The sequence below is a fragment of the Sciurus carolinensis genome, chromosome 9 (genome assembly GCF_902686445.1).
Source record: "Sciurus carolinensis chromosome 9, mSciCar1.2, whole genome shotgun sequence".
Lineage (NCBI taxonomy): Eukaryota > Metazoa > Chordata > Mammalia > Rodentia > Sciuridae > Sciurus > Sciurus carolinensis.
Genome location: NC_062221.1, coordinates 14,272,196 through 14,296,081, shown reverse-complemented (window position 1 = coordinate 14,296,081; position 23,886 = coordinate 14,272,196). Strand labels below are relative to the sequence as shown.

General features: G+C 41.4%; 1 pseudogene; it reads right to left on the bottom strand.

Moving 5' to 3' along the window:
• Window positions 1–11,897: 11,897 nt before the first annotated feature.
• The window catches only part of LOC124992845 (nuclear speckle splicing regulatory protein 1-like), a 44,795-nt pseudogene continuing 32,806 nt past the window's right edge, over window positions 11,898–23,886 (bottom strand).

Below are 23,886 nucleotides of genomic sequence, written 5' to 3'. Positions count from 1 at the left end.
GCTCATTCCTGAACCAATCATTGTGACCAAAAGAAAAGTGATACTCTCTGATTGGTTAGTCATGAGCCACATAACCATACCTCCAGCCAAGGGGAGAGTGAACCCCACCATAATTTTATGCTAAGAGAGATGGAGTTGATGAACCCCTGGAAGGAACTGTGCTATGGTTACCAGACAAAAACATCGAGTGACAAACAACAGACGTCAATCACCAAATGTAACTCTTAATTCCACACGCCACACAAGGGTGGCAGCAGTGGCAGGAGGCTGTTGGAAGGGACAAAAAGGATTACAAGAGCACACACAATAGGATGCCCCTGGCTTTATCCCCATGGGATAATGGGAACTTCAGCCCCTTAGCTTTCTGGGAGTTCCAGACACTCTTCTAGTGAGGAGTCTCACATGCAAAGCAGTTCTTTTGGGGCGTACTTGGCAACCATAGCCCCTCTACCCTTTGCTTGGCCACCTGTGAGGTTTCTCTGGCTCTCAAGGCCAAGTGCTCCAAGTTCCACTACTCCTATGCAGTCTCCAATACCCTCCAGAGCACACACGCTACTGAATGGACCAAACTCTTCCAAAAATGGTATCTCTTCCCAATTCTCCAAAGGGTGTGCATTTGAGGACCACACCTTTTACCCCCATTTCTGCCTCCACTCCGTATCTGAATGTCAGGTGTTAGGCAACCAGGCAACAGGTTAGCCAGGAGATGGGACAGGGATATTGTTATTTGTGGTTGCAAGAACAAGGGTATGAAACCGGACCAAGCTCCATTCCTGGATATAGTACCCTGTTGAAGACCCAGTTCAGAGATCAAGTGCAGAGAGCAAGAGGGGAAGGTGCAGATAGTTGGGGAGAGCCAAGATGGAGAGATGGACTTGAACTTGGGTTGATTGCCTGGTGATTATCTCAGTTCTGGTAACTCCCAGATCTGCGGGCCCAGTCCAGGCAAGCATGGCATTTGAGGGGCTATACTTATTAGATCACAGAGATTTTATTCAAAGAGCCCTGCAAGTTTTTACTTACTCTGCCTTGCAGCCCTCTTGCTCTCAATCCACAGGGGTTGGTTCATCCACCAAGTACATGGTAGACTACTGACAACCATGCCTCTCCTTCAGGGGGCGCTTTTTATTGCTCTCCAGCAAGGCCAGTGTCTCAACTCTTTCTAGTAAGTGAGTATTTTCCAGGGGCTCCCTGCTTCTTCATGGAAACATAATTGGTCTTTACATCCATGGGTTTAACCAACCACTAATTGAAAATATTTTGGAAAAAAACTTGCATCCACACTGAATCATAAAGACCTTTCTTTCTCATCATTATTCCTTAGACAATACAGTAGAAAACCTATTATATAGCATTTACATTGTATTAAGGATCATAAGTAATCTGGAAGGGATCTGAAATATATGGGAGAATGTGCCTAGGTTATATACAAACTATACCATTTCATGTAAGGGACTTGAACTTGGGTAGGTTTGGGGTTTGTGTGTGTGTGTGTGGTGCGGGTGACAGCTGGAGGGAGCTCAGATCAATCACCCCTGATACCGAGGAGAACGTACTTGCCCAGGAATGGTGCAGGAGGTGACTGTCCCCTGGGTCCTCCATGCAATCTTCAAACACTGGAGAGCAGGCATTATAAATAACAAGATCAAATTCTAACTGGGAGCTTGCCACGTGCCAGGCAGGGTTATCAGGACCTTCCATGTACCGTCCCTTTCACTCTTTGCAGCAATCCTGTGAGTGAGGAGCCATTATTATCCAAGGTTTATAGATGAGACCAGTGTGGCAAAGAAAGGCTTAGTAAGCATAATGCTACCTGGTCAGGTATTTGTCTGTCTTGATTATTGATGTGTTCCCAGTGTCTGCTTTTATTTATTAATTTGCATCACTGGGGATTGAACCCAGAATCTTGGGGGTGCTAGGTGGTCGATTCACCACTGAGCAGCTCAGCCCCAGTGCCTGACTGATAGCAATTATTCAGTGTTTTTGGAACTGATGACTGTGTAGTGAATTTGTGGTGGCCTCCCTGATCTCTTGTTGAGGACTAATGAACTCATTCCCTCAGCCCCTGAGTGTGTCAGCTGCTAAGGACCTCCAGCGGGCATCTCTCTGGAACTTCCCACAGAATAAGGTTATAGCCTCTTCTCAAGGACTGCACCAGGACTGGTCCAGGCCTGAGCTAGAAGTTCAGTCCCAGTTTGGGAAGGCTCTGAAAGGGTCACCCCAGTTCCATCTGAGAGTGGATTCATCTGAGGCGTCCATCATGTATGCATCGCAGTCCATCCTCTCCTCTGCCCACACTTTCATAGGTATGGTTGCCGTTTACACTCCTCAATGAACCACCTGCACACAAACCTCCACCTCAGAGTTTGTCTCTGGGGAACTCGACTTGGGGCAGCTGGAACGAGTTCCTCACTCAGCCCTGGGGCTCTCACCTCAACCTACTCTCTATAGATTGGCTCTTCCCCTGAAGCAGTTACAGACAACATGGCAGCTGGTTGTTCCAGAACATGCTGTTGCAAAAGCCTGCGTTGTCCTCATTGGAACCTGGAAAGTTCTGGAAGATGCCACCTCTCATAGAAGTTGGAACTCCTTGTTCAACCTGTGGCTGGGGTGGTTCTCTTGCCCCAGTGCAGGTCCCTGAAGACACCAAGAAGGATGACTGTTCTCTGTGGGATGCTCTTGGGAGCTCCGCCCTAGTTCTACAGCTTCTCCTCAGCCATTAGTTCTGTCTTCTTCCTGCAAGGTCAATTCTCTGAGATCTTGTATTCTTTTTCCCCGTCTGCCTCTGATCAGGGCCACAGTGTGTTTACTTCTGAGCCACAGGTTGGTCCACTTCCTCCATATACATACCTGACTCCCCCTTCCTTTTACATTTCCCCAGAAACCACTGAGCTCGACAGATACTGAGCATGTTGGAGCAGTGGAGGAGTATTGGTTTGGGAAGAGAAAATATCTACTCACAGAGACAGCATCTTGTTATTTTCAGCAGAGGGGGTAAGAAGTCAGACAAGCTGGGCTTTCTTTCTCAGTCAACTAGAAAACAGGGATACTTCATTAATTTTTTTCCCCCCTGCGGTGCTGGGGATTGAACTCAGGGACTTGTGCTTGCAACGCAAGCACTCCACCGACTGAGTTATCTCCCCAGCCCACTTCATTAATTTTTAAATAAAGTAATGCAAGCACAGCACTTGGCGTTGTGCCTGGCGTGGGGTGAGTACTCAGTAAATGGCATTTGTGTCAGTTACTAGGTTTTTGTCCCTGGGCTCCAAACCCACCATTCTGTACTCTGCTCTGTGAGCCTGGGGCTGGGTCTCTGCAGAGCACATTTCTCCTTCACCAGCCTCTCCCTTTTGGGTTTTGCCAGGGAGAAACCCAAAGGCGGCTGCAAGACCGGAGGGATGAAAGGGGCCATGCTCTCCCGCTGCAGGCTTGGAGCTACCTCCTGTTCCCATGAGCATCCCGTCAGGCATGCTTACTCATCCCTTGCTGGAGCGCATCTGACTCCAATTTGCAGTTTCCCCTTCAGTTGCAGGACCAGCCTCCCCCGCACCTCCTCTGCATCTCCTCCGAGACCACACTGGCCCTTTGCTGCCCCTTCCTTGGAGGGCCTGGCTCTCCCTCCAGCTTCTTCCCCTTTGCCCACCTCTAGAGATGGAGGCTGCCGTTGCTACTACTATGACTCCTAAGCGTTCCCTTTTAACCTGATTAGTTACTAGTTAACGCTACACCTAGTTAGCAGGTTTCTATATTTAATTCTCACTGATCGAATAACTGGTACAGTCCACATCTCCTGATTGGACCCTGATGGATTCAGTATTGTTTTTCCATTGTATAAATGAGAACATGGAGACTCACGTTGGTTCAGGAGTTCTGCATTGTCATAGAGCTGGTAACTGGCTATTTGGTCTACCTGATGTCAGAACTGGTGACTTTAATACTAGGTAGCACAGCTGAGATGAACCAGGTTGCTCCCACTGTGGGGCCCTCTCCCCTTTACATGCCTGCCCTGGCCTGACCACCCTGGGGTCTGGATCTAAGGGTAACAGCTACTGCAGGCTGAAAATATGACTCTGAGTGCCTCTGAACACCGGGGTCTTCTCTGAGAGCCTCCAACTGAGAAAATCAAGGAATAAGTCATAAGTCGGTTATAAAACTTTCAGAGGCACATGAATCTCAAAAGATTCACTAAGGGGTATAAAATTATCTCCACAGAAACAAATTATCTAGGGCTGACCCAGAATTCTGAGAGGGGAAAATTCTCAAAACACAGCTATTTTAATGTCACTTTTTTATTTTTACAAAGTGTCATGGAGAGCTTTATGATGGAAGGCAGGTGGTCAGAGAGAAGAAAGGGAGTCAGGTCAAAGGAGAATCTTTCCCATCCAACAGGAATGGCCTGTTCATCTTTTCAAGATGAGAAGCCCCTATTCTTATAGACTATTTGGGGAAAAGTCACAATGACATTACTGGGAAACCAGTCAAAGTAGGGACTATAACTGGATGTTTCCAACTTTGTTCAGAATTTTCCTGGAATCCAATTTCTTTAGAATACCATAGAGATATAATTTTTTTTTCTGATTTGAAGAATACACCATAGTCCTTTAGCAGAAATTGAGCTGTATTTTGATTTTATTGTAATGAATGTCTAATTAGAAATGGTATCTCAAAGCAAAACAAGTGAGCTACTAAATAATCATTGTCAAGAAATAATGAGTAATGCCATCAAATGAATGGAAAAAGCCCTCCCACAACATGTTTGTGAAAACAGAAAATACCCCATCCAACTCCCAGATCATTACCTAGGAATGAGGGCAGGGTTCCTCTTCCAGGCAGTTACAAGTTGCTATTCTTCATGCTTCTCTGTGAGGAAAAACAAAATCATGTAAGCAAAAAAGTCATTTTTACAATTTTGAAGAACTAAGGCCACCTAATTTTTGTGTCACCAAGAAAGAATGTTCCTAGCGGGGAAAAAATCACTGGCAAATAAAAATTTTTAGAAGAAATCAATTCTCAGAATCATGCCAGGGAGTTGAACACTCAGGATTTATTTAATATTAGATGTTGCCAAAAAAAAAAAAAAAAGAAAGAAAAGAAAGCCACGTGTTATAGTTGAGATATGAGATGTCTCCTCAAAGCTCATACATGAGTAAATGCCAGAATGTTCAGAGGTATAATTATTAGATTATGAGAGTTGTAACCTAGTCAGTGGATTAATCCACTGATATGGATTAACTGGGTGGTAACTGCCGGCAGGAAGGGTAAGGTGTGACTGGGGAAGTAGGTTACAGCAGGGCATGCCATCGGGGTTTCTATTTTGTCCCTGGTGACTGTAGTTCTCTTTCTGCTTCCTGATTGCCATGTCCTGAGCTGCTTTCCTCCACCACAGCCTTCTGCCATGATGTTCTACCTCACCTTGGGTCCAGAGTTATGGCGTGGGCTGACTATGGAAAGAACTCTGAAACCATGACACAAAATACACTTTCGTCCTGTAAGTTGTTCTTGTAAGTTCTGTTGGTTACGCAGTGCAGGGCTGACTAAAGCACCAGGAAGAATGAGCCTCCCTTTCATCTAACTGCTTCTCTTCTTTCTAGGATCCCAGCGTCTTTCTTTTTCATTGACTGTATTCTACCTGCCTCTTTCTCAGAGGTTCCTCTTGTTCATCCTATTTACTTATTACCAAATTTTAAAGAAGGAGAAAACAGGATCCCCTGATATGTCTACCAATCTGAGAGCTTCCCAAAGGGCACATTTTATAATCTCTTGCATTAATATTACTGAAGGTACTTATTGTTAGAATATTTTTATTTTTGCATTTCTGGGGATGGAACCCAGGGCCTTCCACATGCTAGGCTAGCACTTTACCACCATGCTCTACCCTGTAGACCCTACTGTTAGAGTATTTTCTACAGTCTTTTCTTCTCCATCCTTCAAATCAATAACAAAAACAGGGCAAAGTCAGCCACAGCAGTGTGGTGTACTAAACAAGATCACAGACTCCATGGGCCAGTAGACCTTTGTTTGGAGTCTTGGTTTAGCCATTCACGAGCTATGTGACCTTGAGAAAGTTCATTACCTCATCTATAAAATGGGGTGATGATAGTCGCCATCTCACATGGTGGAAGAGTAAATCGGATTATTTACTTGGAACACAGTGTGTGTGTGTGTGTGTGTGTGTGTGTGTGTGTGCCCTCGGGAGTTGGTACTTAATGAGAGTGTAGAGACCCAGAATAGATTGAGTTAAGGGCTACCTCTTGCCAGGACATCAGCTGTGTTTGCTAATGAGACACTTCCATGTTCCTTAGTACTTTTTTTAACGAAGGTATGTACTTAAGTCCAACATGATATTTTGATACACATATACATAGTGAAATTGTTACTATAGTCAAGCAGATTAACAGAGCTATCACCTCACAGAGTTGTCCATTTTTGTGTGTGTGGCAAGATCACCTAAAATCTCCTCTTTCAGCAAAAATTCCAAACACAACACAACATTACTACAGTCCTCATAGTGTACATTAGATCTCTAGATTTGTTTATCCCACGTATCTGCTACTGTGTCATTTTTGACCTACAAGTTCCAATTTCCTGCTTTCTTCACCCCCATCTTCTGGTAATTACTGTTTTATTCTCTATCTCTATAAAATCAACTTCTTTTAGAAAATACATTTTATCGTATCAATTTTTCATTGATATTTTTGTTCATTCACCTCTTCATTCATGTTTGTTGAAGTCTTAGTGCATAAGAAGAGCTTACAGAATGTTAAATAAGTCACAACCCATGCCCTCAGGGAATTTGCAGTGAAGCAGGGACATACCAGTGACATCCAAGTAACTTAGATACTCAAGATAAGCAGGGTTGGAGAGTGGGGGCACACAGTGAGCCCTGGAGATTCTTGGTATAAAAGGTTGTGGAACCCCGCAAACTGGAGGTGGCCATGCAGGTGATACCAGCGCTGCACCAGAAATATACGATAAGCCATTTCAAATACAGGAGACCACATAAAGTATGAAACCAGGGTGGTGAACTATAAGCTGCAGGGTGGTGCAGCTTATTTGGGGGACAATGACTCCCCTGTTTGGCTGAAGCACTGGGTGGCAGTGGAGAGTGGAGCAAAATATCATAAACCGATAGTTTATGAACAACAGAAATTTATTTCTTACAGTTCTGGAGGCTGGGAAGTCTAAGTTCAAGGCACGGGTGGACTTGGTGTCTGGCGAGGGCCCACTTACACAGCTGTCTTTTTGTTGCGTCCTCACAGGGTGGAAAGGCAAGGTGTCCCTCTGGGGTTTCTTTCATAGGGCACTAATCCCCTCGATGAGGGTTCCACCTTCTTGACCTAATTACTCCCCAAAGTCCCCACCTCCTCATACCATCACCGTGGTGGTTAAGATTTCAGCATATGGGACTGGGGTTGTGGCTCAGTGCCAGAGCACTTGCCCAGCACATGTAGGGCACTGGGTTCGATCCTCAGCACTATATATAAATATGTAAAATAAAGGTATTGTGTTCATCTACAACTGAATTTTTTTTTTTAAATTTCAACATATGAATGTTGGGACACAAACATTCCTACCATAGTAGAAATAAAGGTGGTTGGAGCCAACCTTTGGAGGAGCCTGAATAGTAATAGGAGAGTTGTTGGTTGTATTTTGATTTTAAATTGGTGGTAGTAGGGAGCCACTGTAGTGTTCAAATGGACTCTAGTCTCTTGCGTTCTCTTCCTCTTTCATTGGGCCCTCTCTTTCTCTTCTCCCTTTCAGTCATGATTCCTGAGAGTCTTGCCTAGATATGTTGGAATTCAGATGCTTCCAAACTCACTGTGGCTGTGTTCCTGTTTCGTTATTCTACTTGGAACCACCGTATCAAGCAGGCCAGGGACGTCCTTGTTGCCACTTTGCAATCTCTATCACACTGTCTTCTCTCAGCTTCCTTAACAGCATTTGGCTTGGTTTCACCCAGCATCTTGGGTCTCCTTTGCAGGCTCCTCTCCCTCTGTCCACCCCGAACTGACAGCATGTCTCCGGGACCTGGTAGCATTCCTCATCGCTCATCTCTCCCCAGGATGTTGTGGCTCCTCTTCAGTTCTAGGTCCCTGAACATTGTTTCATGGCTTCCCACTGTCCTCATGGTAGAGCCAAGTCTCGGGGCTCACAGAACTCTTCATCTTCCAACTCAACCCAGGATACTCACCCATGGGCCCTCTGCCCTCCAGGCGTCCTGAATCTCTTCCAGGTCCTGGGAAGTACACAGTTTCCTTTGTCCCCAGTCTGTGCACCTCCTGCTTCCTCTACATGGACCATTTGTTTTCCCATCTGCACTTGGCATGTCCTATTTATTTTTCATTATTCGGTAGACTAAAAAAAATTTTTAGAGCAGTGTTAGGTTTACAGAAAATTGGAGCAGAGGGTGTAGAGATTCCCCATGTATCCCTGACCTCACACATACATGGCCTCCCTAGTCATCGACATCTCTACGCCAGAGTGGCACACTTGTTATAACTAATGAACATACTTTACTGTCACCCAGAGTCTGTGGTGTACATCGGGGCTCACTCTTAGTGCTATACATTCTATGGTTATGTGCAGATTCACAGTGACAGGTATCTATCAGCAGAGTATCATGCTGACAGCTCCTCTGTGCACTCTATCCCCTGCTACCCTTGGCAACCTCTGATCTTTTTACTGTTTCCATAGTTTTCTTTTTCCAGAATGTCATACAGTTGGAACCACACAATATATAGTCTTTTCAGATGGGTTCCTTTCACTTAGTCACACGTATTTAAGGTTTGTCCATGTCTTTCTGTGACTTGATAGTTATTTCTCTTTGGTGTTAAACCAGGGTTCATTATTTGGATGTAACACACTTTATTTGTCCGTTCACCTATTGAAGGACATCTCCATAGTTTCCAGGTTGTAGCAATTATGAATAAAGTTTCTGTAAATATTTGCATACACGTTTTTGTGTGGAGAAACGTTTTCAACTCCTTTCAGCAAATACCAAGGAGTGTGTGTTCTGGATGAAAAGTCTGGTTTTGTAAGAAGCTGCCAAATGGTCTTCCACCATGGCTGTACCATTTTGAATTCCCACTAACAATGAACAAGAGTTCCTATCGCCCCACATCCCCTGCTAGCATTCCCTATTGTTAGTGTTCTGAATTTTGGCCACTCTAATTTGCATATAGATGTATCTTGTTTAAATTTGCATCTCTCTGATGACATATGATGTGGATATGCTAGTTTTTCATCTGCATATCTTCTTTGGTGAGGTGTGTGTCTTTGGCCCATTTTTAAATTGGGTTTAAAATTTTCTTTTTGTTGGGTTTTAACAGTTCTTCATGCAATTTGGATAACAGTCTTTTATCAGATATGTCCTTTGCAAATATCTTCTCCTGTTCTGTCACTTGTCTTCTCATTCTTGTGACAGCATGTTTTGTAAAGGAGAAATTTTTTATTATGATTAAATTCAGTTTATCAGTTTCTTTCATGGTCCATGGCTTTTGTGTTATATTTTAAAAGTCATTGCCAAACCCAAAGACATCTAGCATTTTTTTCTTATCTTCTAGGAGCTTTATCGCTTTATATTTTACATTTAGATATGAGACCCATTTTGAGCCAATTTTTGGTGAAAGGTCTAAAGTCATTTTATTTTTCAAATGTGGATGTCCAGTTGTTCCAGCAATATTTGTTTAAAAAAGACTGTCTTTTCTTCATTGTACCACCTTTGTTCTTTGTCAGAAATCAGATGACTATATTGATGTGGAGCTTTCTTTATTATTTTTTAAAATTTTGATTCATTGTACACAAATGGGGTACAACTTTCATTTCTCTGGTTGTACACGAAGTAGAGTCACACAGTTTGTGTGATCATACATGTACATAGGGAAGTGATGTTGTCTCATTCTGTTATCTTTCCTTCCCCCACCTGCTCCCCACCCCTCATTTTCCTCTCTACAATCCATCCTTCCTCCATTCTTGCCTCCCCACCACTGCCGTTACATATCATCATCCACTAATCAGAAAAATCATTTGGCCTTTGGTTTTTCTGGGATTGTCTTATTTCACTTAGCATGATATTCTCCAGTTCCATCCATTTACCTGCAAATGCCATGATTTTATTCTTCTTTATGGTTGAATAATATTCCATTGTGTATATATACCACAATTTCTTTATCCATTCATCTATTCAAGGTCATCTAGGTTGGTTCCACAATCTAGCTATTGTGAATTGAGTGGCTATAAACATTGATGTAGCTGCAACACTGTAGTAAGCTGATTTTAAGTCCTTTGGGTATAGGCCAAGGAGTGGGATAGATGGGTCAAATGGTGGTTCCTTTCCAAGTTTTCTAAGGAATCTCCACACTGCTTTCCAGAGTGGCTGCACCAATTTGCAATCCCACCAGCAATGTATGAGTGTACCTTTTCCCCCACATCCTCACCAACACCTGTTGTTGCTTGTATTCTTGATGATAGACATTCTAATTGGGGTGAGATGAAATCTTAGGAACTCCATATGCAGCAAAATGAAACTAAACCCCTATCTCTCAACCTGCACAAAACTCAACTTGAAATGAATCAAGGACTTAGGAATTAGAACGGAGACCCTGCACCTAACAGAAGAAAAAGTAGGTCCAAATCTTCATCATGACAGCTTAGGACCAGACTTCCTTAACATGACTCCAGAAAGCACAAGAAATAAAAGCAGGAATCAATAGGGATAGATTCAAACTAAAAAGCTTTTTCTCAGCAAATGAAAAATCAACAATGTGAAGAGAGAGAGCCTACAGAGTGGGAGAAAATCTTTGTCACACACACTTCAGATAGAGCACTAATCTCCAGAGTCTATAAAAAACTCAAAAAACTTTGCACCAAGAATACAAATAACCCAATCAATAAATGGGCTAAGGAAATGAGCAGACGCTTCACAGAAGAAGATCTACAAGCAATCAACAGATACATGAAAAAATGTTCAACATCTCTAGTAATAAGAGAAATGTAAATCAAAACTACCCTAAGATGTGGATCTATTTCTGAGCTGTCCATCCTGCTCCATCAACCTATTTGTCTATTTGTAATATAGAGTCTATGTATATGTTGTTAGATTTAGACTTAAGAATTTCGTATTTGGGACACTAATAGAAGTGGTATTTTGTTCCTACTTTCAAATTCCACTTATTCATTGCTGTTCTATAGGGAAATTATCAATTTTATAGATTAACCTGTTATTCTGAAACATTTCTATCATCACTTAATATTTCTAAGGTTTGTAGTGCTTTTTTTTATTTTGTCAATTTTTAAAAGTTTTCTACAGAGATTATCATGTAATCTGCCAATGAACATGGTTTTATTTCTCCTTCCCAATCTGTATGTCTTTTAAATCCCCTTTTGTTGTTATTACATTAGTTAGCACTTCCAGCACAGTGGTAAGAAGCAATGGAAAAGAGGAACATCCCTGCCTTTTCCTGATTTTAGTGATAAGTATTGAGTCTCTTAACAGGTCGTATGTTGGCTGTGTATTTTTGTAGATATTGTTTATCAAATTGAGGAAGTTCCCTTTCAAATTCTCCTTTACTCAGAATTTATATCATGAATGGGTGATGGGTTTTGTTAAGTGCTTTTTCTGTATCTATTGACATTACTGAGGAATTTTTCTTCTCTGGCTTATTTATATGATGAATCACATTGATTTGCTTTTTAAAATTATTATTTAAAAGTATTTTAGTTGATGTATAGTAATTTTACATGTTGTAGGATGCAGTTTTACATTTCAATGCAGGCATGTAATGTGTAATGATCATATCAGGGTAACTGGCACATCAACTTCAGACATATATCGTATCTTTGTGTTGGGAACATGCAAAATCCTCTCTACTAGCTATTTTGAAATATTCAATTAATTGTTATCCAACAGTAGTTGATTTTTTTTTCTTTTTTTTCTTTTTTTGCGGTGCCGGGGATTGAACCCAGGACCTTGTGCTTGCAAGGCCAGCACTCCACCAATTGAGCTATATCCCCAGCCCCAGTAATTGATTTTTAAATGTTGACCAGTCTAGCATATCTGAGATAAATCCCACTTGGTAGTGGTGTAAAATTCTTTTAATGGCTTGTTGGATTTGATTTGCTAATATTTTGGTTAGGATTTTTGCATCTATGTTCATGAGAGATATTGGTCTCTATTCTTCTTTTCCTATACTATCGTTGTCTGTTTTGGTATTAGGGTAATGCTGGCTACATGAAATGAGTTAGGAAGTATTTCCTTTGCTTCTGTATTCTGAAGGAGAGTGCACAGAATTGGTATAATTTGTTCTTTAAATATTTGGTAGGGTTGGTGAATTCATCTGGGGTCTGGTGCTTTCTGTTTTGAATGGTTAAGTGTTGATTCAATTTCTTAATACGCATAAGCCTATTTGCATCCTTTACTTCTTCCTGTGTGAGTTTTGGCAGGGTAAATTTGTAAGGTAATTGTTCTGTTTCATCAATGCTATCACATTTGTGGCTATAGAGTTGTTCATAGCATTCTTTTATTGTCTTTTTGATGCCTGTGAGACCTCTAGTCATTTTCCATCTTTCATTTCTGATATTAGTAATTTGAGTCCTCTCTCTCTTTGTCTAAGACTGGTTAAAGGCTCATCAAAAATTTTTAAAAATCTTTTCAAAGAACAAGTTTTTGGTTTCATTGATTTTTCTCACTGATTTCCCATTTTCAATGTCATTGATTTTTTTTTTCTCTGATTTTCTGTTCCTTATTTTCTTCTGCTTACTTAGGATTTAATTTGCTATTCTTTTTCTAGTTTCTAAGATGGAAGCTTGGCTGGTTGATTTTTAAGTCTTTCATATTTTCTAACATACATGTTATGGTTTGGATCTTTTCTGTTATTGTTTTTTTTTGCCACAATTTTTAGTAGTGCATTATAGTTGTACATAATGATGGGATTCATTTTTACATATTCATACATGCATATAACATAAGGATATAATTTGGCCAACACACAAACACACACACCCTTTTTTTCCCTTCCATTTCCATTTTCCTCTCTAGCTTTCACATATAAGAGGAAATATATGACCCTTGACTTTATGAGATTGGCTTATTTTGCTTAACTTAATGCTCTTAAATTCCATCCATTTTGCTGCAAATGACATAATTTCATTTTTCTTTATGACTGAGAAGCAGTACTCCTGCTGCTTGAATCCCAAGCCACAGAGTGACTGGAAATGCAGCCTTCCTCTTATCCGCCATCTTGAGTCTCTCCTGGTTTGGATTTTCAATGTCCCCTAAAATCTTATGTGTTAAAAACTTTGTCCCCAGCTGATGGTGCTATTTAAGAGGAGGTGGAAACTTTGGGAGATGGAGCCCAATAGAAGGAAGTTAGGTCATTTGGGGTTTGTCCTTGAGGATATCAGGGATCCTAGTTCCTCACCTCTCTACCTCTGCTTCCCAGTCACCATAAGGTGAACAGTTCTGCTTTGCCTCAGGCTCCTGCTCTGATGTACTGTGCTACCACAGGCCCACGGCAATGGGGCCAAGTGATCATGAGGAGAAACCTCTGAAACCACAGACCAGAACAAATCTTTCCTCCTTCTAAGTTGATTATCTCAGGTATTTTGTCATAGTAATGGAAAGCTAACACAATATGCATTGGATCCTATGAATTTCCCTGTATGCAATACTTCCGTAATGTCCCAAGAATTTTGATGTTTTCATTTAGTTCAAAATATTTTAAAAATTCTCATATATCCTCTTTGATCCATGTGTTATTTAGAAGTATATTTAATCTAAAATTATTTTGAGATTTTATGGATCTTTTTCTGTTATTGATTTTTAGGTTAATTCCATTGTGATCTGAAAGCATACATTGGATGATACCTATTCTTTTAAATTTGTTATGGTATGTTTGATGGCCAGGAATGTGATCTGTCTTGGTGATTGTTCCATGGGAGCTTGAGAAGATTGTGTTCTACTGTTGTCAGATGAAGTACTCCAGGGATGTCCGCTGTACCTGGTTGATTACTGATGTTATTGCATTCAATAACGGCCTTGCTGGCTCCCATAATCCCTTTCATTTCCCCTAGCTCTGATCCCTCTGTATTGTGACTGCCATTTTACTTGCCAGCTTCCTCTTTAGCCTGTTAGCTCTGTGTGGAAAAGACTGTCTATCTTATTCATTGCTTTGTTCACGTCTGCCAGTGCTCAGTGAGTATTCAACAAATATGTATTGGGTGAGTGAGTGAATGAATGAATGAAACAGGCTAACTAGTCACATAGCCTATAGTTATAAATACATTAGAAACAACTGTTAAATCACTTAACTAGTTAACTCAACCTCTATTTATCCAGGGTCTACTAGTGCCAGGCATTGGGTTAAGAAACTAATTATGAAAAAGCTACTGAAATATGGGAACATGTTTATAATGTAATATAATGAAAAAAGGGAAGAAAAAACAGCATAGGAAATGTACAACATGATTACAACTCCAAGAAATCTGTAGGAGGTAGCTTGGTGTCACGCAGTGGTTTTAGGGTTTCCTATTTTTAGATAAAGGCTCTTTCTTCCAATGAAAGCTCAGATGCCTAAAATATAAAACAGAAAAAGCAGAGATTTTCTGCCTTACAGAGGGGTGGGGCCAGAGCCTGCCCACCCTTCTGTTCTGCTGTTTTCTTCGCTGTCCCCTCCACCACTCCACACTCCCAAGCTTGAAGGCCAACCACTGTGGCGTCTCACAGGATTATTTGAAAATCCCCAAAATAGACTTCTGGTTAAGCACTGCAGCAAAAAACATGTATTTTTCTTTGATCTCTCTCAAAGTGCACTAAAATAACGGCAAAGAAGCCAGAGGGCCTAAGTCCACAGGACAAAGGAGTCCATACTAACTCATTTTTGGAAGACAGAATAGACAGGGGCTGGATGAGTGGGGACTAACCCAGCAAGGCTGAGAAAGTGGACACTTGAATGTCTGCAGACGGGAAACTGGTTCTTGGCACAGCACACTGGAGAGGCCCTGGAATTGGAGGCACCAGGTTATTCTGAAAGGGAAGACGAGAGGCAGGGCTGGAAATGAGAGGTTTATGGAAAGTCTTGTGAAGAAGTAGTCAGACCCGAGTCCTTCCTCATCTCTCAGAGGACCCTCTCTTGCCCCAGCAGAAGCCAGGATGTTTCTAGATAAAGTGAATCACAAGAGGCTCCAGACTCAGGCACACAGACCAGCCAAGGGTGGTGGAGACACCTCACTGGAAGAGGAGAATTAACTGGTTGGCCTAAGATTGGACATGTGACCTGAATGGGCATCTTTATGTTCTGAAGTTGGGAGGGGAAAGAAGAGCTGGATGTATTAAATAAAAATTACAGGAGACCATTGTTTTAGACTAAGACACTGCACCAAAGGACCAAGTTAATAATCAAAATGGAGAGTTACGTATGCTAAAGTTCCTGTCACCAAGTTCATCTGACCTTGGAGATATCAGGTTTAGAGAGAAAATAGCTAAAATTTCTGAATAGGTCAGTTTCAGTTGGCATGATGATGAAATCCCCTGTTCTTTAATCCTTACCTCAAAGAAGTAACCTGAAATAATCTATTAGCTAATCAATCAGTTATTTCCTTATTCTTCTGTCTTCTGTCCCTACCTTACAAGAAAAGTAAACTGAAATGACCAATCTGCTTTCTTCTGCCTCTCTGTCTATAAAACAGACCTCTTCTGCTGGGTTCATTGGAACAGTATATATATATTTTTTCATATCACTGTTTTAATTTTTATTTAGGCCACATATGTTGTGGGTTAATAAAGTTCTTTAGACAAGTGCATGTATGAATACGTAACAACAAACCCCATCATTACATACAACTATTATGCACCAATAAAAAATGTGAAAAAAAATTTAAAAAGAAGTGTAGACAAGATGCTCAAGCAATATTTTACACTTTAATACCAACTTCGGAACACAGTGTAGCGATTTTCTCTATTTTGCTTTTCAAATTCACATTTTAATGTGAAAAGTGATATTTATAAAACAAAACAGATCTTGCAACAAAGGAACATTAGTAGGAGAGTTGTTTATTTTTTAAATGGTTTTAGGGGAGTCAATTTTCCTCATGAAGTACTTACAGGGAGGGGTTTAGCACATTCTTATGGTTTTCACATACAACCAAGAATGTGGCATTGATAAAGAAATGTTATATGTAAATCCTGCTAATGTCAAGATAAAAGGACTGACTTGACTTAAACCCAGATAAAAAATAAATTTTGAAAATACATTTTTAAAATCCCTTCCAACCATCGTGAACACATTTCTTTATGCTTCCACAAAGCACGTCCCGCAAGTTCCAGTGCTCTGAGCTTCCATGGACCTTCCTGCTGGGGCAGCCATCCGTGACCACCTTTCTCCACACCGGTCTTTGCGTGAACCCAGACCATTGGCCTGGCCAAGTGCTTGTCTCCAGCTGAGATCACAGTTTCCTCACCATGCTGCCTGCAAACTTGCTCACTGCCTGGGGGTCTCCCTTGTCCTTTGTCCTACTCTTGCCTTTCCTCTGTGAGTCTGTGTTTCGCTCCCAGTGAGGTTTCAGGACTAAGGGTTTCTCCTGGTTTCTTTCTTTGACCTCTTCCATGTTTCTCAGTTTGCTGGGTCTTTCCTGGTCAAGAACCTCATCTCTTGTCCTAGAAATTGGGCTGCCTTCCCTTCTGTCTTGATTTCTTTCTGAAGATCGAGGGCTCATTTCTTGTTTTTCCTTATCTCTGTATTTATCATTTCTGTATCTTCCTCACTTTATGTGTTCTTTCTTTGCTCTTCTGTTTATTCTCCCCTCCTGTCTCAGTGTTATTAGGTTGTCTGTCTCTTTCTTGTTCTCTAGAGGAATATTTCTCCCTGCATTTCTCCCTTTTCCATCCTGTCATTTCTTCCCTTCAGTAGATCTTGTTCATGCCTCTTCAAGGGAGCCTCTGGGCCTGGCCTCTCTGTGTCAGAGAGATTTCTTTTCTTTTTGGTGTCGTGGTCAGTGTAATCATTCTCCCGGTCTCCAGAGTGCCTTTCTTGGTGTGGATCTGCCCTTTTCTCATGTCCCCTTGACTTGGAACTTTCGGTGTGGTATTTAGTACCAGGTCCTCTTTCTTTAGCAGATGACAGTGAAGGGACTTGATTCCTGTGACGCTTGGAGTAATCCTTAGAGGTCTCTGTGACCTTTTCCCTCCTGCAGTTCATTTTATTTTCTCCCATTTCGGCATCCTTGCTACTCTTAGTATCAAAGTCATTGCCTGAAAAAAATTTTTTTAAAGTCATTATCTGCATCTGGGTTTTCCTCCTCCTTCAGCAGTTTGGATAATGCATTTCTCCTGTGCTACTCTCTTCTCTGAATTTACTTCATTGGAGTAAACTCTTGGTTTTTCTTTCTTTATCCCAGACCTAGCTTCACAAAAGTTGCAATTAGGTACTTGCTCTTCGCCAACTGCTTAAATAATTAAATAATAGGTGCCGTTAACATTCACTGAGATCGGTCCACTTGACACCTAAATGTGCCTCTAACGCAGCATCTCTCTTTCTTTCTTCCTCTTCAGATCTCCCTTGCATTTTTTAAAAAATAAGATGTCACAAATGCCTCTTGATCATCAAATTCTCCCCTTTCTGTTTCTCATTCTCTCTGTATTTTCTTTTCCATTCTTTTTTCCCATTGCTTTTTTTTTTTTTTTTTTTTTTTTTTCCTGATCTCCACACTAAACATACTTGGGCTTCCAGTCTTTTCTCAGAAGCAATTTGGGGTTACTTTCCTTCCTTTTCTCTCCAGCATATCATTGTAAATACTGGCACATTCACACACAGCAGACTCTTCCGCGGTCTCTGGAATTCTCGGCTTGGTCTGTTTCTGGCCTGCGCCTCAGCAGCTTCCCTCACGAGGTGGGCTGTCCAGACTCGCCTAGCATGTGTGAGTTCCATTCTCAACACTGCATATAAATAACTAAATAAAATTAAAAGGTCCATCAACAACTTAAAAAGTTTAAAAAAATAAAATAAAATAAACATGAAGTCAAATGTAAGGGAAGAAGAGAGGAAAGGAGAGAAATCAGGGGTGTTGAGACCCTGGTTCTCCTCCAGGTTCGTGGCTCTGGCTCCTTAACTTTTCCTTTAATTCTGTAAACTCTCCTTCGGCCTTAGCCTGCTCAGGCGGTGATTTAAAATAGGAATCTTCCTTGAGGACATTATGGTTTTTCTCAGCTGTTACTTAAATCTTCACTGCCATTCGCATTTTCTAATGCATGTTCCTTAAGATGGAAAGTAGAGTCCAGTCTGTGTAGCCTGTGGAGCCAGATGGCCAGCCAGGTTGGTAGAGTTCTACTTACCTGCCTGGCCTGGGTTAAATCCTCAACTTCCTTAACTGTAAAATGGGGATGATGGCAATAACAGTATTCATTCGTTGGGTTGTCTTGAAGATTAATCGTGTTAATGCATATAAAGCATTTAGAACAAAAACTGGTGTATGGTGAGCATTGTGGAAAGGCATGTGCTATTATTTGACTCAGTGGCTTTTGCAGGGATTAACTATGTGTCTGGTAGATTCTTAGAAAACATATTAATTTTCTCATAAGTAGATATGTTGTAATAATAAGTGATTCTTCAAGTTATCTTCAAGTCTTCATTAATTGGTATATTTTATCTGCCTATGCAATGATATCTTTATAACATTCTTTTCCATTGCTTTGTCAATGGCCACTAATAAACACATGTAGTTCTGAAGTCCTTATCATAAATACTTTCAGCAATTTGATATGATAAACATATAAAGGGTCATTTTTTTGTACGTTGTGATAAGAACAAAATTCTGAGATGTCTTAAATTTAATTATGAGGGTGTGAGAATAGAGGGGAGGGTGGAAATATCAGCTAACAGCTACAGTCAAACCAATAGGACTGTCTCACATTCTGACTGTAGGTTGAAATTTTGACTTAAATCCCGTCGTAGTGAATCCCCAGGTGCCACTACATCCTGTTTACAGAGACACTTTCTGGATTGTTCACCCCACCAATCCAGAAGCAGCAAGCACTTCTGTGGATGGTTCTCTATCCCAATTTCCCTGCTTGGCGTGATCTCACCCCTTTTATCCACAATCAATGTGAGTTCCATGTAAGCTGATAATGTGTATTTGTTTATGTTGTGGTTCTGGGGATGGAACCAGGGCCTTGCCCAGGCCAGGCAAGCACGCCACCACTGAGCTACAGCCCCAGCCCTTTTTTGCTCTATTTTAAGATAGTCTTGTTAACTTGCCCAGGTTGGTCTTGAACTTGCCATCCTCCTGCCTCAGCCTCCGGAGTCACTGGGGTTCCAGGCGTGCTCCACCATGTCCAGGCCATGTAAACTAGTTACACTTTCTTTCTCCAAATTTCAATTATAAACATGCTCTTGGCCCTTGATTCGGCAGACGTGCTTCTAATGCCATCCAGCCTCGCTGCCAGGTGGGAACTTGTCCCGCGACCTGGTTCTTCTCCTGGCTGGCATCTAAAATGGCTTCATAAATTCTTTTATTCCAGAGAACCCCGAGTCTCAAGAGCTTTGATCGAATAATCCGAAGCTCTGTTGTTGAGGACGAAGGCTGAGGTGGCAGCCAGGATTGCCGGCTTCTGGTCTGAGCGGTACTCTTCCACTGTGAGACCTCGGACAAAAGTCTTGTGCTTTCTGGGTTCTGGCTACTTTGTTTACAAACTGAGGCTGAACCGTGTAATTTTTTGGGTCTTTAACAGACTATACTACTGACCTTTGAAAGAATATCTTGTGCAAACAGCTCCAATGCACTAACAGTTACATTCACCCTCCTTTCTTACCTCGAGTACAATGGTGACTATAGTGTTGGTAATTCTGAAACACATTAGATGGCATTGGTTATATTGAATGAAAAGAAAATTATTAAAATTATTAAAAGGTTGATATCAGTTATAGTATCTTTTTAATTAATTAAGATTTTGTTTTCTTTCTTTTTGTTTTCTAGTGCTGGGGATCAAACTTTTGGTCTTACACATGCTAGGCAAATGCTTTACCACTGAGTCACATCCCCAGTCTGAGCATTTATTTCCTAGCAAGTAACCTCTTTCTGATCCCCTGTTTCCTCAAAAAACAAAACAAAACAAAACAAAACAAAAAAAAAAAAAAAAAAAAAAAACAACAAAAAAACTGAGATGATAAAAAAAGAATTTAAAAATACTACTTTATAAAATTTTAACTCCTTGGCCATTCTTTCTTATTCCTTCAGCATAGTGTTTTGAGTTCTGATCTTGTAAATCAATTTGTTTGTCAATCTGTAACTAGTCTCTGACATTGGCAATATCAGTGGTGGGGATAATGCAAAAAAAAAATCAAGATATATGATGTCTGTTGTTGGTAAGACTCCTATTTTGTGTTGTGAACATGTGCACAAAACACACACAAGTATTAACACAGTCTCCAAAATGTGTAGTATAACACTGCATTCCTTCTTTCATTCAACAAAAGCATGTCAGTTGCCCACTCTCTTCCTGGGGATCTGTGTGAACAGGACAAAGTGCTAGGCCTCATGGAGCTGACACTTAGGTAAAATATGTGTCTCAGAATAAAAGAATAAGATTTAGGTAAATCCATCAGTCCCGTGAGCAAATTCACACCAACCAGCAGGGGGCAGTGTCTCCAGGCAGGGAGCTCTCCAGTCCTGAAGGGTGAGGGTGATGCAGTCCCCGGGTCTGGCTGCAAGGTGCACCCGTGTATCTGCACATAGAGCAGGTTGATTTTTTTTTTTTACATTTATTTTATTTACTTATTCTTATGTGGTGCTGAGGATCAAACCCAGTGCCTCATACGTGCTAGGCAAGTGCTCTACCACTGAGCCACAACCCCAGCCCAGCAGGTCAATTTTAATTCTGCCTCCTTGATACTTTATTTTTAGTAATAATTATGGAATGAAGGGGATAATAATAATGGACTGAAAAGAAACATGATGAGATTTTTAAACTGAAGTTTGTATATATAATCATGCCCATAAATTAATGCAGTATCAAAAACAGGTGAAAGTAATGGATGATTAGTACTCCTTAATTACTTTATTGCTATTCAATAGAAATAAAATCATATACCTTCATAATAGTCTGCTACAGAAATGAATAATAACATTACAGTTTAATAGTAACTTGGAAAGAAAAAGTAATCAAATGGAATCAATTCAGTTTCTAAAGATATTATTCAAGGGCTGGGGTTGTGGCTCAGTGGTAGAGCACTTGCCTAGCATGTGTGAGGCACTGGGTTCGATCCTCAGCACCACATAAAAATAAATAAATAAATAAAGGCATTGTGTCCATTCATCTATGACTAAATATATATATATATAAATATTAAAATATATATATATATATTTGGGGGGTGGGTACCAGGGATTGAACTCAGGGGCACTCAACCACTGAGCCACATCCCCAGCCCTATTTTGTATTTTATTTAGAGACAGGGTCTCACTGAGTTGCTTAGCACCTCACTGTTGCTGAGGCTGGCTTTGAACTCGAAATCCTCCACCTCAGCCTCCCAAGTGGCTGGAATTACAGGTGTGTGCCACCATGCCCCGCCAACTAAAACTATTTTTGAAAAGATATTATTCAAATGCAGCTAAATATTTCATGCATGAATTAAAATCTACACTTATTGAACAAAAATATTACACTTTGTACTTGAATATTATTTTACCATTTTATTATTATTATTTTTTTGCAGTGCTAGGGACTGAACCCAGGGCCTATCAGGAACTGTTTCACTATTTAAATTTTAATAATAAAAACTCCAAGTGTGCTTTTTATGAGAAAATTAAATTGAAAGAGAAAGGATTGAACTTGCTCAAGTTCTGCCACAAGCACCGTACTGCTACTCTGTAAGTTGAAAGCAGTATCTGAATGCAGACGCAGCGGGGTCCATGGGTTGAAGAGGTGAAGCACACTCAAAGCAAGCTCAGGTCTAAAGGATTCTGGACAATGAGGACCTTAGCTCTGAAATAAAGGCACGTACTTAAGTCTGGTTCTGTTAGGGCTTCTCTGAGTTAACTTGCATGTAGAAAATAATGTTTATTAAAGGATAAGCAGTACGATGTGTTAATTTATTTATTAAAAAATTAAATAGTAACTGCATTTTTTTAGAGGTTAGGCAAAAAAAAAAAAAAAAAAAAAAAAAATTGGGAGGGAACAGTATTTGGCATTGAATAGAATTGCCTGTGTGTCACTATAGCAAAATCAGACCAACTTTTGGTCTGTCTTATTACTGTTTTAAAAATCTCTATGGACATCATGCCTCCCTATTCCCTGGGACCACGCTTATCACTACTCTTGGTATATACTGATACTGCAGAAAACGAGGGAAAATCAGATTGGAACTTTAAGTTCAACCCATGTGTGTTCAGTCCTGGTGGTCATGGCCCTGCGTGGGAACCTCACGAAGCCCCAGTGGACACTCTGGGTCCTGCAGCAGGGAAGGCATCTGCCCAACATTGTTTTGCATGGCTTCTGAAACAATAGCAAAAGTTATTTATCGAGTGGATGAATGCAAAATAAGAGCTGTGATGCGCATGTGCGGGGTGCACGTGGGCTCCGTGACTCGCATGTGCGGGGTGAGCACGGGGTGTGTGGGGAGGATGGCAAAGAGCTTTAAGAGTAGACGGGAGGTGAATTTGTGCCTTCTCCTGGAAATGGTGGGAAATAAATAGCTTCTCTTCAAATTCCAATACCTCATAGGTAGTTTTTAATTCTTACTTTTGGTTTACCTGTGAGTTTAGCAAGCGATGTCTATTCCCGTTTAATAAGAAGGCAATCCTGACAGGGATATTTGATAAATGGCCTCCAGGAAAAATTTATGGATCCATAGATGAGTTTTAGGCATATCTTATAAGAAAAGAAAAGAATCAGACCAAGTAATTAACAAGCAACTCGTGGAAGTCTCAGGCTGACCTTGAACTCCTGGGCTCAAGTGATCTCCCTGCCTCAGCCTGGCAAGCAGCTGGATCTGTAGGCACATGCCACCACACCTGACTTTAAAGCTGCTGTTCAGGAGTGGGTCTGACAACATCTGGTAGAGGTGAAGATGGGCGTTCCACGATGCTGCTATTGCACACACTTCCAGATCCACGCGAGATAAGTCCCTGTGTGCACTGGGAGACCCACATGAGTACGTTCTGAGAGTTTGAGCTTTTGGTCCTCAGCTGTGGCTCTCTACTCAATGCTGATGATCCTCCAGGAAGATCACCTTCTCCTGAGCAGAGGAGACAGTGGTTTTGATCATTGCTTAGGGAAGCTCTTGGGACTCCATCACTACAAAACCCTTGCTGTTGCAAAGTTCTCTAGGCTCAGGCAGCTGGGCCCATTGCCAGCAGCTCCTGGCACGGCTTAAGGTCACACTGCCTCATGCCTCGCACTGCTGGCCTCTTCCATCCTGCCCCAGGCCCTCCTGTCACCAGGTACTTGACAGTGAAACTGCTGGGGGCACCCTGGCTTGCTAGGGCACAGGAGACTGCAGGCTGCAGGCAGAAAGCGAATGTCCCTGGCTTGTGCCTGCTCAATCACTCACAGTATGATCTGAGAGTCACTGTGGGCAGAGTCAACTGCTGCTTCCCTGGTGGCAGTCCAGAGGGGCCAGGCCACAAAACCAGGACTTCAGAAGCGAATTCCCCGTGAAGCAGACTTTACTGATGGAGAAGCAGTGAGCGGGAGAGAACCCATGGTAAATTTTTCATTCCCCAAAGGACTCTTATGAGAAATGTTTCTTGTGGCTTTTCTGGAAATTTTCACAGGACACAGTAATCAGTGGTGCTTTCTAGTGAAGCAGAGGCCATTAAAGTTCCTTCTCTCTGCTTCTCCTCCCTCCCTCATTGGTCTGCCGTACTTCGCTCTTGCTGCCTTGACTTTGACTCTTC